Source organism: Tupaia chinensis, unplaced genomic scaffold, assembly GCF_000334495.1.
Source record: "Tupaia chinensis unplaced genomic scaffold, TupChi_1.0 Scaffold139457_1, whole genome shotgun sequence".
NCBI classification, from domain to species: domain Eukaryota; kingdom Metazoa; phylum Chordata; class Mammalia; order Scandentia; family Tupaiidae; genus Tupaia; species Tupaia belangeri.
The window spans coordinates 1747106-1760238 of record NW_006199342.1 but is presented as its reverse complement, the minus strand read 5'-3'; positions in this window follow the sequence as shown (position 1 = coordinate 1760238).

The window sequence follows — 13133 nt, the reverse complement described above, 5'->3', positions numbered from 1 at the left end:
GAACGCGCACGCTGTATAGCCAAAACTTCTCTTAAAGAGAGAGAGAGAGAGAGAGAGAGAGAGAGAGAGAGAGAGAGAAAGAGAGAGAGTGTGGTGGTGAAAAGAACCCTTCCATTGGAAACTGAACCTCAACTCATAAGTTTAGTTGAATTTCATGTGCTGTATTAGAATTATGAACTAAAATGCAAAATCTAAAAATTCTCTTTCTGGAAGTCTTAGTATCCTCCAAGAGAGTCAACTCTTACCTGAGTTGATTGTGCACTGCTTATGGTAATTACTAGTCAGTGTGTTTTTGGTCTAATAAGAGAGAGTGTGTAGGTGGGGGCCAGCAGATGGCATAATGGTAATGTTGCTGGACTCCCATGTAGTCTACTGTGGTTCAAGTCCTGGGCCCAAGATCCTGAGAGAAGAATGGAGAAGAAGGGATTGTGGCATGTCCATTCCCCCTGGGATGGTGGGTGGTGATTTCTGTCAGTCTGTCAGCCTGTCTCTCCATTGAACGCAGGTACTTTATAGCCAAAACTTCTCTTAAAGAGAGAGAGAGAGAGAGAGAGAGAGAGAGAGAGAGAGAAAGAGAAAGAGAGAGAGTGTGGTGGTGAAAAGAACCCTTTCATTGGAAACTGAACCTCAACTCATAAGTTTAGTTGAATTTCATGTGCTGTATTAGAATTATGACTTCCTCAAATAACAGCCCCATGGTGACTATGTAGAGAGAAGGTTATTAGGTAACTCACCACATAAATACAGACCATATGAATTTTATATCAATTGTATTAAATACTTATTTTTTCACAGTAGTTAATATGCTTGTGTAAAACAAAAGTGATCTGTTGAAATAGTGACACTCTACCTGAGTAAGGTTTTATTTCCTGGCATAGGAAACCTTGTAGATTAATTACTAGGCTGAGAAGCATCTGTTTTGGCAGTTACTTTGGTTTTAACAGAAAACAGGGCATTATATGACTCAGTACAGTGTTTAAGAAACTGGAATTCAGAAGCAGATCTATCTATGCTCAAATACAACCTAGATATTTTGTAGCCATATGACTACTGCCAGCCTTAATTGACTATCATGGCTTCTTAAGAGGACAAAATGTCATTAATGGGTAAAAAAGCATTGACAAGATTATTCATCAATATTCACTCTTATCTCCGTCCCCTCCCCAGGGGGTGATTTCTCGCTTTCTGTCCCTCTGTCTCTCTCTGTCTGGTGAGCGCACGCACCGTATGGCAAAAACCTCTCCAAAAAAGTAAAAAAAATTTTAAAAAGGGACCAGCAGTTAGCGTAATGGCTATGTTGCTGGACTCCCATGTGGTTGACTGTGGTTCGAGTCCCAGACCTGGAGGCTTGAAACTCACACTGGGTGTTTGTGCGTGCATTCCCAAAATCTTAAGAGAGGAAGGGATTATGGCATTTCCCCCCACCCCTTTGGGAGGTGATTTCTCTCTTTCTTTCTTTCTTTCTTTCTGTCTCTCTGGAAAATGTAATGCCCTAAACAAATGTCTCTAAAATATTAAAAAATATATACACACACATATATGCATGTACACACACACACATATATATTGTATATAGATTATATGTATTGTATATAGATTATATATAGTATATATAATACACATCCATGCACACACACATTCAAAAGAAAAGATTTTTAAAAATCTCTGAGCCTAGAAAAAGATGATTACTTTTAACCAAATATCCTTTTTTTTTTTTTAGTTAGTACAATTATACTCTAAAGCTGAGTTATACATGGTAGAGTTTAAGGCCAGTTCACAGGTCTGTTTTATCTACTAGTTTTTGAATATTTTCCTTATCAACTTTGACTTTTGTTGTTATTGTTCTAGTTTTATAAAGATTTTTTATAACATTTTATTTGGAGTGGTGGTGGATATAATTGATTAGCAGAAGAACCAAGAGCTTCAGTTTCACCTCTTGTAAAAGGTATGGGAAATCAAATGTACTGTAAATGACATTTCTCTTCTGTTCACCAGAACATTCATGAAACATTTATACATTGAGTGTTCTATGGGTTAAGAGTAGCTGTAAGCCTGGAGGAACACAATTATGTAGGCTTCAGCTAACACCATCGTGTTCTATGAGCTCTTGAACATATTGTTGATCTCCTTTGTATCTCAGTTTTCTCATCTGTACAATGTGAATAATTATAATATCTGTTATTTAGAGTTTTATAAAGAGAAATGAATTAATATAGGTAAGTATTCATAACAGTTCCTGGAATATACCAGTCATTATTTTTTAGTTATTATTATCTGACTAATACACATATATGTGTATTTAATCTATATTTATGTGTATATTTCTGTTTCTAAATATGTTAGAGTATACACACATACATACACACACACATATATGACATATATGTATGTGTATATGTATAACCCTAACCCTAGCCCTAACCCTATGTATATAACCCATATATATAACAAAGTATTTATGCCTAGAATTTTTAAGAAATTTTGCAAATGCAATTAGAAGACAAACAGGCTAACAGAAATGGACAAAATATTTGAACAGACACTTTAAAGGACACACCAAAAGATGCTCTACCTCATTGGTCATCAGGAAAATCAAATTAAAAGTACAGTGAGACTAAAGTCAAACTCACTACAATATCAGAATTGAAAAGTGTGACAGTACTGATTTGGTACGGATGTGGAACAATTGGAACTCAGTTATATTGCTGATGGGAATGTAAAATGACCACTTTGGAAAGCAGTTTGGCAGTTTCTTACAAAGTTAAAGTACTCTTTCCATACAATCTAGTAATTCCACTCCTGAATATTAACTCCAGAAAAATAATTATTGATATATAATATTTGCGATTACTTAGTATGTTATGTGTACTAAATTGCCAAAATCTGGAAATAACCTAAAGGTTGGCCAACTGTGAATGAATGAACAAGCAGTACAGCTATCTATACAATGTATTGGGTTGTTGGAAAAGTCAGGGCATATTTTTGTCTTTAGATGCAAAAATGTGTCAAGACTTTTCCAACAACCCAATAATATTACTTAGTGATTAAAGAAAAGATAAATTACCTTTACACACAGAATATGAATGAATGATAAGATAAAAGAAAAAAACACATACTGAAAGAATCCAGACATTGAAGTGCATGCTGATTGATTCCATCTATATGAGTTTCTAAATGGGAAAAACTGTAACTACAGAAATGAGATTCATTCATGCCTAAGGCTGAGATTGGGTTTGGACGTTAACTGCAAAGGGCAAGAAGAAATTGAAGAGATGATGGAAAGATTTTCTGTCTTGACTGCTATGATGTTTACAAGGTCAAAACTTGTCAGAACTTATTTAACTTTTCCCTTAAAATTGTATATCTTACCTTATGTAAATTATACCTCCATAAAATTGCTTTTAAAATGTTAGAAAAGCAGCAGGACATACATATTTAATGACGTGGATGTGTTCGGGCTCCCAGGAATGTGTGAGTATTTAACAAATATGTAGAGGAAATTATTTTTTCCATGCTGCGTCTTTGTCATTTCATGGAACCAGAGACGTGTTTTTTTCCTGGCAAATAGGAATGGAAGGGAAGGGAAGATTTTCTTGTCACAAAAACTGTGTATAAACTTGATTCCCAGTTAACTCATAAATTAGAAGAAACTTTCAGGAAAACCCCAAGAGCAGAGATAAAATTCAGATCCAAGAGCAATTTCTAATTTGGGCTATGACAAGAAATGGTGCACCAGGCTCTGAATCATGGTTTTAAAACTCAGAGGGACTAGGGGTATCTTTCTGAAACTTTATAAATCAAAGGTGAGCCTATGGCAACTCAGGGAGAAAGCCTCTGAATCATCTGTGGAAATAAGAGATGCAGACCACGAAAGACTGACCTTCATCAGAATCCTCAGAGATTTCAGTGACTGATCCCCAAGAGCTTTAAAACACACCATTCGATCAACGGAATCATAACTGTATCAAGGCAAAAATACCAAAGAACTCCTCCCAAGCAATTCCTGATAGACATGAGGAATTTCTGTCACTAAAGGAGAAATCATTTTATCTCCAGGTAAAAAATTAGGAGATTTAGTAGACTGAGGACTGATGGGGCTACTTCTTTCAAGCATTTTTTTTAAAGTATTATTTTATTTAACCTTTTTTACCATTATTATTTTCCAGTTTGGTCAGAGAGAGACAGAGACAGAGAGAGAGAGGGAAAGTGAGAAAGCATGCCACCATGTCTGGGACTTGAACCATGGTTGACCATGTGGGAGTCCTGTGCCTTTAACCAACAGGCTACCTTCTGGCCCCTCAAGCATGTTTTTTTTAAAGATCTGATTTAGAGACCAACAGTTTAGCTATGTCACTGAACTCCCATGTAGCCGACCGCAGTTTAAGTCCCGGACCCAGTGGCTTAAACTCACACCAGGCGCATGTGCGTGCGTGCCCAAGATCCCGAGAAGAGAATGGAGGAGAAGGGATTGCAGCGTGGCCATCCCCTCTGGGGGGGGGTGATTTCTCACTTTCTGTCTCTCTGTCTCTGTCTTTCTGGCAAGCACACGTGCCCTATAGCAAAAACATCTCAAAAAAAAAAAAGAGATCTGATATAAACCTTCAGGATATTTTTTTTAATCTGTCAGAGGATGCTGTTACACACTGGAAAGAAAGAGAAAGGGAAAAAGAGAAGGCACTCCATGATGGGGCATGATCATGCCACTCTCTCTTCTCCATCTCTCTCTCTCTGTGAAATTTGGGGCACATACACACATATGCCCGGCATGTTTTTCAAGCCACTAGGACCAGTACTTGAACCACATAGTCATGTGGGATCCAGCTGTCTTAACCACCAGACCACAGGCTAGTGCAAGCCTTGGTGACTCTAAGTAGAGCTGTTAATTCACTCCAGCTGATCCTAGGCATTGACTGGGAGACACACAGAAAGAAAGGAAGGCTGGACTTAAATTAGGATAAGAATCACTTACTGGAGCGTGACCTTGGGAAACTCACTTGGCCTCTTTTGTTCCATTTTTCTCATCTGCAAAGCGACTCACAAAGGGGGGGCTCTGTGGAGAAGGAGCCAGAGCCTGGCAGGCTGCAAGGAGGCATGACATATGGGGGAGGAGGCGACAGAACTGAGGTTATGAAGGAAAGACAAGGCTGCAATCTTGGAGGGGTGAAGTGAAAGGCATAGCTCAGAATGAAGCCCATTGTTTGGAAACTTCTGGTGACAGCCCTGTGGGGGATCTATTGATGAGCAGGGCTGGCTTAAAGAATCTGACTGAGTAGACAATCAATACCACCATTCAAGGTCACGGTGAGGATTAAGTGGAAATGTAAGTTCCTATCACAGTGGCTGGCATAAAGAATATTCAGGAAAAAAGATAAAACTCAAGTGTTTGTTACAAACTGAATTGTGCCCCCCCCCCCAGTTCATTTGTCAAAGCCCTAATCCCTGGTACCTCAGAAAATTAATGTATTTAGGGAGAGGACCTTTAAAGAGGTAACTATATCAGGCCAGCAGGTGGCGTGGTGGTTAACGGCACTGGACTCCCATATAGCTGACCAGTTTGAGTTCTGAACCTGGCGGCTTTCTCTCTCTCTTTCTCTCTCTCTCTCTCTTATTCTGTCCCTCTCTGGTCAAATTGAAATAAATAATAAATAAATTAAATAAAGTTAAATCAAATAATTCTTAAAAAAAAAAAAGGTAACTGTATTAAGATGAGGGCATCAGGGTGGACCCTCATCCAACCTGACTGATGTCTTTAAATGAGAAGAGGAACTGAGACACCAGGGATGTGAGGACACAGCAGAAAGGATAGTCATGTGCATGCCATTGAAAGAGGCCTCAGAAAAAAAAATAAATCTGCTAATGCCATGATCTCAGACTTCCAGCTGTGAGACACATTTTTTCTGTTTTAAATTCCCAGTCTGTAGTGCTCTGTTTTTTGTTGTTGTTGTTTTGTGTTTTATGTGTTTGGCTTTTTTCATATTGTTTTGCTATAGAGTGAATACGTCTGCCAGAGATAGTCACAGAGAAACACAGACAAAGGAAAGTGAGGTAGCAGCGCTCAGGGGGAAGGCCATTCTGCAATCCCTTCCCCTCCATTCTCCTCTCAGGACATTGGGCAGGCATGCACACTCACGCACCATGTTTTTCATGCCATCAGGTCCAGGACTCGAACCGTAGAGCTGCCCTTATCACTGTGCCACCTGCTGGCCCTCTCATATTCTGTTATGACAACCCTTGTAAAACTAATACAGGGTTCAATCTCGATTGATTAAAAAAGTTGAGTTATATATTCAAGCATCAGATGATATGTATATATTGCAAGAAATGTGAAGTACTAGAAAAGCAGCTTTCTCAGTGGTATTGTGGATTCTGTCACAATGAACAATTAGGAGAACATTCTCTAATGTCCCTATCCATAGCATACCATTAGGTGGCTGGAAAGCCATGATGCATTTTTGCAGAGAGAAACAGAAACATACACTATGACTTTTCTGATGACCTAATAATAAAAGACATATGAAATACCACATCAAATAATTAGTAATTCTGATTAAAACATTTGTAATTTTTTCTTTTTTAATTGCCACAGGGTGTGCGGCCATTAAACTGCCAGAGAGAGATAAGAGGATAGAGACAGAAAGTACTCTCCAATGGAGCCTGCTAACCGACTCACCCTTCTCCTCCATTCTCCATCCTATTGGGATTTGGGGGAATGCACACACATCTGCCCAATGTGGTTTTTGTTTGTTTCTTTCTTTGTGTGTGTGTGTGTGTGTGTGTGTGTTTGTGTTTTCTTTTTACAGATCAACAGTTTGTTTGTTTTTTTTAATTCTTACACTTCTTCCCACTTCCTCCTCCTCATCTTCTTCATCTTGTCTTCTACTTTTTCCCAGGCAACTTTGGCAAGACCCTTGGCGCCATCAAACTTGCCCTTAGACTTAGAGTCTGCAACGTCTTTCTCATACTTCTTCAGCGTTGAGGCCTCGGTGATGCACGGCTGCTTCTCACCTAACATGGTTTTCAAACCACTGTAGCCAGAATCAGAATGATTAGCCATGTGGGATCCAGTTCCCTTAACCACTAGGCTAAAGGACTGGCCTATAATTTTTTAATGTGACATTTTAAAATCTGAATAACACATTTATTCATTATTCCTTAAACTTAGTAAGATTTCTGTTTTAGAAAATTAAAGTCAGGGCCAGCAGGTAACGTGGTGATTAAGGTGCTAGATCCCATGTGGTCAATTTCACAGTTCAAGTCTTGGACTTGGTGGCTTGAAAACCACGTTGGGTGCATGTGTGTACATGCCCAAAATCCTTAGGGGAGAATGGAGGAGAAGGTACTACAGCATGGCCTTCCTGTCAGGGCATGACTGGTTACTTTCCCTCTCTATCTCTATCTGTCTCTCTCTGGTGAGTGCACACACTCTCGCAAAAATCTAAAAAGAAAAAGAAAGAAAGAAAATTAAAGTCCGTTTTCCAATTAAAAACAAACAAGCAAACAAACAGAAAACACCCATATCCATAACATACCCAATTTAGCATTTGTAATACACTGAAGTTGACCTTATGGGGAGTAGTTGAAGGCACAAAAGAAGAACAAAGAATGAAATCCAGGTGATTTTCATGATGTACTCATGATGTCTTTAACTCTCTAGAAAGAGTCAGGATTCCTTTCCCTTAGTGAATCTCCTATGTCCTAATGCACCCCCACACCCAGAGCTGCAAACAGGTTTATTTAGTGCTCCCAAGATGGAGCACAAGGAGCGTCTGTGTTCTTTCCATCCTAGTCAGTGGACGGGCAGACTCAGAGCATTCTGCCTGAAAAATCAGGAAACAGGGAGCAGTCAGAAGAAACACAAACTGATGCATCCCTGCTTTTGTTTAGAAAAAGAAATAAATTGGATTGTAGAATTCAAATAGCAGGAAGATTTCATGTTGCTTCCTGGCCACATCCTAAAACAGAATTATTTCTGCTTTGAATGCCAGGCTTTTCAAAAAGAACAGGAAGAGTAGATGGGGCAACTGGGCAGAGAAAGCCCCCGCTGAGGAAGGTGAAGAAAACAGACTGCCCGCCACTGCTCCAGGGATGCAGCTCTGTCAGTTCCCTCAGCCAGGGAGCAAGGGGAATGGAAAGGACGTCACAGACTGTCCCAGTGTGATGCAGGATGGGGTCACTTGAGACAGCTCCTTTAGGAGAGAAACGTCTGCTTCTTGTGCTCCTGCACCGGGTGTGCCCCTGGCTCTCTAATCACATGCATCAACACACTAGCAGAATAGAGAAGGCATCTGGCATTTTCCAAACCTAACTGGGCTAGTGAACATGCCACCTATCCATCATCCATCCAGCCTGCGGGATAACTAATTTCTGTGAACCTGAGGGATGCTCCTTCAGAGTAATGCAGGTGACAGAAGAATACAAATGACCTGTTTACAGATGTCGGCACCGAGCAGAGCAGCCGGCTAGGTGGACAGCATGAAAACATTGACAGATTTTAATATCTCGCTGTCTAGCCAGGGAAACATGAACACAGACACAGACTCGCCCACGACCTTGGAGGGGTGTCTCCTTTCTTCCTCACTCTTTGAACAAAATAAACTCTAGTTATATAGAAGAACATTTATCTTCAATGGTTTTTCCATTCACCCTTTTAACAAGTAAGTATTTGTGGGGGAGACAACTGCGAGCTAAGTGCTAAGCTCAGGGTAGAGATTTGAGTGTGCAAACTTTCTTTCACCCCACACACACACACACACACACACACACAAAGTGCTTAAGAAAAAACCGAGACACCTGGTGATCACAGGGTCCAAGGGACAAATCAGGAGCATCTTTTTCCAGTTGGGAAAGGGAGCTAGGCCAATTGTGAAAATCTGAGATACGTGTTTAAAACTTTTAAGGGGAGGAAGAAGCTTACAATCTTCAAGAATGGTGTAGAAAGCTCATCATCAGGGGGTGCAAACCGTTTCTTTTCATTCTCTTCTCATTGGGCCAATACTCAGATCCAAAACCACCCTATTGTTTTGACCTTACAAGAGGCATGACCTTACCCTAATTAGTAAGCTAGTTCATCTCTCCTTTCATCCTACCCATCATTACAGCAGCTGGGACAAAAGGAGGCATTGCGTTGTGGATGAGATAGGGACTCACTCTTCTAGCCCTGCAGGAAACCACACAGACGTACAGGAGCGGAAGAGTCGGTGATGGAGCAGAAGCAATGTCCTTGCTCCAGATTTTGGCTAATGGAGCGCTACAGATGGATTGAGGGGAAATGATGTGAGCCGTGGACTTTTGAACCAGAATCCAAACATGACTTTCTTGATACTATCCTTACCTCATGGGCAAGTAACAAAATCCTTGCTGCCCTCATGTGGCCTGGGAAAACAGGCTAGGTGGACATTGATGGGCCTGCCATCGGCCTCTCTTGGCAGAGGCAAGGAAGCCAAATAAAGACGATGTCAGAGACAGAAGGCTCCACAGTCCCAGTAATTGTCGAAGGAAGACCAATTAAACCATGGGCCCCGGCTACAGCAAGGAAGACGTAACCTTGGATTATATCACCTCCAACTTCAGTACAAATGGCGCAAACACTGGGGGCAAGAAACAGCTGCAGAGACTGCAGTGGGTGCATCGAAGACCCTTTCAGTCTGCCGGCAGGATGTCACAGCTCTTTGCATCCCCAGGTAGCATCCTGGTGATGAGATGGGGAGGGGAGGAGGATTGAAAAGCCAAGTTTCAGCCCAGAGGGACTGCTCAGATGATTGAATCAGCACAAGGAAGCTCACCAACATATTCAGGGAATGACCTAAGAAGGGCTAAAGTGCACATTGATTTTACTTTCTCTTCTAATTTTATGTACTGTTTGCATTTTCTGCCATGAGCTTGAGTTATTTATATCATTAGAAATATATGCAATGATTAGTAGATAGATAGGGCTGGATTGGATCAAATAAAGTTCCCCCCTTACACCACACACACACACACACACAATCTCTCCTGCTATTTAGGATGTGAGGACTTTACAATAAACGTTTTATTTCTCCTGTGGGAAAACAGGCTAGGTGGACATTGATGGGCCTGCCATCGGCCTCTCTTGGCAGAGGCAAGGAAGCCAAATAAAGACGATGTCAGAGACAGAAGGCTCCACAGTCCCAGTAATTGTCGAAGGAAGACCAATTAAACCATGGGCCCCGGCTACAGCAAGGAAGACGTAACCTTGGATTATATCACCTCCAACTTCAGTACAAATGGCGCAAACACTGGGGGCAAGAAACAGCTTCAGAGACTGCAGTGGGTGCATCGAAGACCCTTTCAGTCTGCCGGCAGGGTGTCACAGCTCTTTGCATCCCCAGGTAGCATCCTGGTGATGAGATGGGGAGGGGAGGAGGATTGAAAAGCCAAGTTTCAGCCCAGAGGGACTGCTCAGATGATTGAATCAGCACAAGGAAGCTCACCAACATATTCAGGGAATGACCTAAGAAGGGCTAAAGTGCACATTGATTTTACTTTCTCTTCTAATTTTATGTACTGTTTGCATTTTCTGCCATGAGCTTGAGTTATTTATATCATTAGAAATATATGCAATGATTAGTAGATAGATAGGGCTGGATTGGATCAAATAAAGTTCCCCCCTTACACCACACACACACACATACACACACACACACACAATCTCTCCTGCTATTTAGGATGTGAGGACTTTACAATAAACGTTTTATTTCTCCTGAAGTTTCAGCTAAGTTGAATGAATTTGCAACCCCCATAGCCAGACCTGGAACCCAGTTTCTGTGCTGTGTCCTGTTGAGTCACCACACCCTTCGTCTCTCAGGAACAAACTATCCTGTGATTCTTAATTTCTAGTAAGCCCAACGTGCTCTTATAGTTGGTCATTATTTGTCTTTCCCATCCTTTGCCTGTTCTCTTTATTGAGATAAGGATTCAAAATATCTAAAAGAGAAAGAAAACAGATTCAACAAGGGCTTTCTTTGTTTCTTTTGTAATCTTTGCATGTATTCCATCAAAGACATAGTTCTTACTCAACATCCCAAGTAACCTTTAACTAAATTGCCCATGACATTCAACAAGCAGACGGCAGGACTCTACACAAAGAAACTGAGTAAATTAAGCAAAGAAGACATTCAATTTAGCAGTCCCTACATAGACTTTATAACAGAAACAAATCAGACCCTTAAAATAAGCAAAATAATCAGGAGGAAGGAGCAAAGTTTAAATATATAAAAGTGAGTTCTGAAAATACAAAGAACGACGAAACTAATAAATGGAAGAAAAAAAGATCATTCCCACTTGGTGAGGTGGGATGGGAGCAGGGGATACCAGCATCCCTTATGGCAGATGGGTCCTGTCCTTTCTGAATTGACTTTAGGAATCCACCTGTATCTGGCAACTCCAGCTCCTTCCTCTTAACTACTCTGTGATAGTTCTTCAAGAGATGGGGTAGCAGTGGTCTGCTTAGCTCAGGCTTATAACAGCAGTACAACTAGTATGAACCCTAAAACAATGGAATTTCAGAGTTTGCTAAAAATTACTTCTCTACATCCCAAATTGTAACTATTTGCCTCTTTGCCACTAGCATAAAACTATGAGTCTGCTCTCCCTCTGTTTTCTCCATTCTCAGAGGTGCCCTGTCATCTACTGGACCTCCTGAACACCAGAATGCTTGTGGCTGATCACTCCCTCTAGATCCCCACGGTTCTTTGTGATCATGTTTTCTAAGATGCAGCAACACCTGCTTCTTTACCTCCCCAGTAGTCTCCCCATGCTGAGCACTCCACTCTCTCAGGAAGCTTCCAGAAGTTCTCAGGTGAGAGCGAATTTGCCCCCAAGAGACACTTAGCTTTGTCTGGAGATACTTTATTTGTTACAACTCAGGGGTTGTGTTGTTATTAATAGCAAGTAGGTAGATACCAGAGACACTATTAAACATCCTACAGTGTCCAGGATGGCCCCCACAACAAAGAATCATCATCTAGCCCAAAATTCATCCTGCCACACTTAGAGTCTGTTGTAGAGGAAGATTTAGCTTTCATACGGCTTCCTAGGACCCTCCAGGAGGACAGTCTTTAAGTTCAGCCCTCCGGTCCATCTTCCAGACATCCTCTTCCACTTTTTTTTTTTATTAAGAAATTAAATCATGGAACTGAAGAAAGCAAATGTTGAAATGGCCTCATTTCACAGATGAGGAAGTTGAGGGCCCAGGGGAAGGTACAACTCTGCCAGGGTCAAACAGTGGGGCCAGACTGTCTGGAATTGAATGTGCCTTTACAGAAAAACACTCCCCATTAATCTATTTGGCAGGCATTTTATTCAGAAGTGGAACTAGGTCAGTCAGGACCTGCTCTTGACAGCTCCACCCTGTGTTCTTACGTTGCTTCTAAAGGACAATGCCTTGTCATTCTTCAGGTATATTTCTGAATTACTTTAAAATTATGTGCTATCTATGTTTTCCTGAATTATAATAAAGCACTAGTGTCATTCCCTGCATATATGTATTGTACTTAGTTAAACTATTGTGTATTAACTTCGAAGGAGATCGTTTCACTGGGTAGATACTTACATGCTAAGACATTCACTAAGGCAGGATAACACAGTGGTTAAGAGCTTCCATTGGGAGTGACACAAATTTGGATTCAGCATTTTGTAAGACTTTTTTTCAGGAGTGGGGATAGAGGTGTAGTTCAGACTATCTGAAGCCTAGAATGGGGACTGAAGGGCTCGTTTGTCTAGGAAGTCCAAGGTTGTGGCTGGCTTTGGGAGTGGCTGAATCTGGGATTCAAATGTCATCAGAATTCTTTTTCCCTTTACTGTCTGTTTCTCCCTGTTCTCGTCTGTGGGCCTTATTTAAAGAAACACTCTCTCTCTCTTTGTGGCAATGACCCTCAAAATCTCAGCTAACCAGAAACCAGCAGTTAGTGTAATGGCTATGTCACTGGACTCCCACGTAGTCGACCATGGTTCGCGTCCTGGACCTGGCAGCTTAAAACTCATGCCGAGTGCGTGTGCATGCGTACCCAAGATCCCAAGAGGAGAACAGAGGAGAAGGGATTGCGGTATGGCCATCCACCCTGGGGGGTGATTTCTTGCTTTCTGTCTCTCTGTCTCTGTTTGTCTGGCGAGCG